This window comes from Acyrthosiphon pisum, chromosome X (assembly GCF_005508785.2).
Source record: "Acyrthosiphon pisum isolate AL4f chromosome X, pea_aphid_22Mar2018_4r6ur, whole genome shotgun sequence".
Classification (NCBI taxonomy): domain Eukaryota; kingdom Metazoa; phylum Arthropoda; class Insecta; order Hemiptera; family Aphididae; genus Acyrthosiphon; species Acyrthosiphon pisum.
Window position 1 is genome coordinate 100,756,628 of NC_042493.1, and position 5,910 is coordinate 100,762,537.

The window sequence follows — 5,910 nt, forward strand, 5'->3', positions numbered from 1 at the left end:
CGTAATTAATATTTACAATGTCGATAAAGTCGATAGATGGTCAATTTTAACATTTTTGGAAATTAAATAAGTACCTACATTTATAAAATATGAAATATTTGCAAAATATGTACTTATTAATTAAATATTTTGAAATATGTATTTACAACCAATTACCAAATATGTGAAAATATGTAACATAAAAAATTGTCATTTTATTCAGGGTGTTATGAAACGTGCTTATTTTTAATCAGGACAAAGATATCTGCATTCAATAAAAATATGTATTTACATAAAAATCCGCGCCCTACATCACACATCGACGGGTGTCTGATCCTTTTTTGTCAGTATATGTACGACGTACGTATTATTATTGTTTTTTTTATGTATCTGACCGGGACAAAGCGTATAGTGAATTATACATTTATATTATATAATATACGTTCTAAGCGAACGACTGGTAACCGTCTATAGAGGAGCCGTTGGGATTATCATTTATTCTTACAGAAACATTATTAAAAATATCATAGTTTGATCAAATGTTATTATTGTCTTTGTTATTTTAAAAGTCCGAGTTTTACGCTAGTTAAGCTTTCCAACTTAATATATTTAATTTAATTTACATAAATATTGTGTATCGAGTTGTATTTTATAATAAATTATTATTACTGTGATACCTAATACCTGTCACCTGTGGTTCTATCCTTTTGTCCCGGGGCCTCTCATTATATTATTATTTTTACAGTTGAAGATATCCACAACGCTCCGGCCCTTCGGATATCGGCGACCTTGTTCAAAGCGGTGAGTAACCACATGACTCTGGAGTCATAAGCAATATGTCTCGAGTTGTTACAACTATTTTTGTAATTAACTACGAAAACAATATTGAAACAGACTACGAAAGGCTATAGGTACAGTGGGCAATGCGCGTAACTTAGGTACTACGAGACACTCAACGTGTTAATGACGAACACAGAGCAGCTCAATTCATCATTATTATTTTATTCAACTCCAACGTACATCGCTTCGATCAGGTATTTACTATTGACTATTTGGATTACCTAAATAAAATAAATATTTTTGACCATGGATTACGGAATGTGTGTACGATAATTAAATATCTTCACTTGTTTATTATACGTCCGTATGTCCCCGATAGTGATAATGTAATAATAGAATAAAATGTCGCTTCTTTCAACAAATTGTTGCCATATAATTTTATTAGTATAAGGTACATGGGCATTTATACAAATTGAACAAAATTAATTACAAACTGGGTCAGTACTGGCTGAGTAGAAATGTAAATACAAAATGGGTATCCGCGATTCCTGATTTATAATTTAATAATTAGTAATTAAGTCTTAAACACCTAGTACTGGGTATAGTAAATACCTAAATAATAGTTATGCAATTATAATATGCATTTATAAATTTGCTACTCAGCCAAACACAAAAACACCAATATGAATTAAGTACACATTTAAGTATTTAACTATTGAATATTAACATATAAACATAAAAAAATAATATGCTGTGTAATATGCATAGCTTGCTCGTAGTTTTTTTTCCCAAATTCAAATAGTACCTTATAACTTATAAGGAATCGCGAAAGAAACCCACTGAAAAAAAAGTTCACGGATAAAAAGCCCAGAAATATAAATACGAACAAAATATTATGTATAGGTACGTCATGATATATTGTGTTATAACTTATAAGTCATAAGTCAAAAAATATCAGTCTTAGGTATAAACATACTAAAATAGTAAAATGTATACAAAAATTACACGACTATATTATAAATAATAATAAAATAAGTTAATACAAAACAGGCAGTAGTATAATATATATTTAGATAACAAATAATTTTTTAGTTTGTATATACCTAAGGGCTAAGACATGTTTTTTACTTATAACACAATAAATCATGACAGATACATAATATTGTGTTCATATTAATTATATTTTTATTTTATTTACAATCTATATTTTATACAATTAATTATTATTTTCATTATAATATATTATTATATTTTGTCATGGGTACATAGTAATTACTAATTAGGAGTAGAGTATACATGTGGTTACAATTTCACATTTATATTTATATTTCTGGGCTTTTTTTCCATGGGATTTTTTCCGCCTACCCATTAGAAGGAAATAATACAAAATAGATTTATCGATAAACAGCCACTTTATTATTCCGATCAGGAAAAATATTGCATTCCGTAAATAATTTATCGTGTCGTGTGAGCTCCCTCTACCGAGTAAGAGCCGGATAAAAATGTAGTATTAGGACGGGTAAGAGCGGAGTCTATATTATGATATCGAGTACCTACTCGGCCATCGAGTAATTTCCTGGCACTCGGAACATCTTTTTTTTTTTTTTTTTTCGTTTTGAACCGACGGCGCCGCGGGAAATGCTTTCGCAATACTTCCGCGACGCCGCCCACTCGGAACATCTCTAAGTCACTAACACATAACGTACAATATAATGTCACATAACGTTTAGTTCACGTTTCCAATGTTCGAGCAAAACTGATATAAATTTTGCCATAATTATTAATTTTAGGTTGAATATTATATTATTATATACTATAATTATGAATTGTGGACATTTTCCCTCAGATATATTTTTGATGTGGACATTTTCTCCCAATTTTTTTAAAAGTTGACTATTTAATAATATTATTTTATTATTTAATATGAAATTATTTTTTTACCTATTATCTAATATTTTCAATTTTTTTCATGAATATAATAAGTTATATAGATGCATATTTTTGATCAACTGAACTACTTGAATCAAATTCAAAAGCAATTATCAAATTGATAAACATGATAAACTGATTCAGTCTTAACATAAATAAATAAATTTATAAATATGAAAAAAGCTAAAAAATATATATAGACCTAAAACAGTCGGGGGGAAAATGTCCGGTGGGAAAGGTCCTTATATATATATTTTGTAGTAATATTTACAATTTTATCTTTTATACTGTATCATACTCGCTCAAACACAGTAAAAAGACAAATTTTCGGCTCTACCGATGGACGGATTTTGTTGGTCATTAATTCTTTTTTTTTTTAACCGGGTCGTGACGATATAATTCATAAACAAGCTAGGTACTCAAGAATTGATTACAAAAGTATCTATATTCTATGCCAACCAATAAATAATATTGTGTTCATAATTATCGTTTGTCATATTATAGTAACGATAGACTAACTATTAGCCAGTAGGTAAGACGATATTATTTATAATGACAAATTACAATAAATCGTTATCGAAGAAAGCACATATTTTTTCAAGAGAACAAATAAGTTATTAAATTAACAGCATAATACTATTATAATAGTTGTATATTTATGAAATTTTTTTACTCTGCAGGTGGTAAGATACATACTTAAGAGGACGCTACGCCCGCATGCGTTGTCTCCGTCTTACAGATGCACAACATAGCAAAAACTGTTTTTCGCGGGACAACTATGCTCCCTCTGTATTTGTAGTAGAATTACTAAGATTCCACAACACATAAGGAAGAACTGTAAATACTTTCTGTATTAATCGCGTGATAGCTTATAAACAGGGCCGGCGCTAAAAATATTGGCGCCCTGGGCGAAACAATATTTTGGCGTTATATCTACCGTTGTGCCATATATTAATTATTATTATATAAAATTATATCAAAGTATATTCATTAACATAAAATATTAAATCAAATATAATATCATTTTACCCCACCACTGCCTATAGTATAGGAATACTGTGTTTCACTAATTACTTATTTATTAAGACAACCAGAGAACGGAATTTATTGTAAATAAGAAACCAAAATATTATGTAGGTACACATTTACTAAACAAAATATATGAATATTGTTTACCCGTTGGCTGTTAATTCTTATATTAGGTATACATTTGACATTACTAGGGCAGAGGACTTGTAGCTCTAAAAAAGCGCTAAATATGCAAGCACTTAAAATCCCTATAATATGCACTTAAAATATGCATTTCAAAAATTTTCAAAATTTTTTTTAATCCTAATCGAATAAAAACTTGCAATCCGCATAGTGCGCACACGGCTCACTGTGGTGGTGATGTCGTATGGTGTACGACATTAGATCGTTTACGATTATCTATCTATTAATAAAATTAATTACAGCAAACTATATTATTGGCGGTAAAGCACGATTAAGCATAAAACGATCGAGCATAGACCTTTTAAGTAAAACGATTGAGCATAAAATATTTTATGCGATGTTGCCAAATTCACGTTGCCAAAATTTTGTAATTTATTATTTTCACGTATTATTACAACAATTATTATTATATCTGACGCGAGCCGTGAGCCGAGCCCCTCAGCTTTATCGACAATGTTATCAATTAATAAATTAGTTCTGGAGTACTATTCCGGACTACTATTGAGATTATTATTGATTTATAAATATTTCGATTTTATTATTTTCATAAGTCATAACTATTATTATTATTATTATTATTTCATTATTAGCAAATAGATATATATACCTACTGTACCTATTATAATGTGACTACAAGTATTGAGACTATTATTGATTTATAAATATTTTGCATAATGTGACTAGGTATATTACATATTAACTATGAAACCATGACATTTTTTACCATGTTATATTTTGAATCATTATAATTATTTAAATAAATATTTTTGTATAATACAGTTCAAAATTTAAAATGGCAAAGTTGCAGAGTTTTTTATGCTCAATCGTGTTGATTTTCTTTTGTATTTCAATTTCCTTTTATACGCCGACGATTTATGCTCAATCGTGTCGCAAAAAATGTGTTTTATGCTCAATCGTGTCTCAGCCATTATTGGTTTATCGGCGATCCTCAAGCGCTTGTAGGAAAAACGTGTGCCCGCGCGGACAGTCATTATTATTATAAGACAAACATTTTTTAAATTTTCATCCAAACATTTGGAGTATTTGTCTGTATTATTTGAAATGAAAAATATGTCGGTGTGGAAAAAAATGATTTAAGTTAAATAGGTATGTCTCAAAAGTATGAAATTGAGTATAAAAGATTAAAATATGCCCTAAAAACAAAACGACTCAAAATATGCATTTATATGCAAAATAAAATTTCAAAACTAGCTTTGTGAAAGCATGAAACGTACTTGTTTCATACCCTGTTATTTTTGTGAATTATCAAAACAAATATGCAAATGCTACAAGTCCTCTGCCCTAGACATTACACAGCAGACCGTACGTAGCAAGAGCTCGTCGAAAACAATAAATATTTGTGTGCTTTAAATACTAAAAAAAAATAAATAAATACTAGTGTGTGTCAGGAAATTGTGTCTTTTTGATTTACACCACACTGAGGTTTTTCTAACGAATCTATACATACCTAATCGTCTGCTTATATGAATTTATTTATAAATATTATCGCGGTATCGATGCACTGTTATATTCCTACGAATTACGTGGGGGCTCTGTTGTCAACGTTAAAACGTAACATTTTATATATTATTAGGTATATTGAACCTGATTCTATTGTAGGCACCTACTATATGGTTGCCATATTGTATATTAAGACTTAAGAGTGTGCAATAGTAAAAGTATATCACCCGTGTATTTGTAATATACGTACTCGCCGCGCGTTCGATCCTCGCTAGACTTACTTTTTAATGAAAGCTCCTGTTAACTTAATGAATATATCATCAATACATATTTATTCAGAAATAAAACGAATAGAAAATGTGCTACCTGAAAATTTACAAATCCCTATCAAATTTAATGAAAATAATATACAAGAAAATTACAAAATATTACAAATAGACCTTCACCCAATGAACGATAGAATAATATTTTCAATAAAAATTCCACTACGTATCACCGAAATTTTCAAATTGTATTACATTATACCAATATACGTTCCAACCAATGATC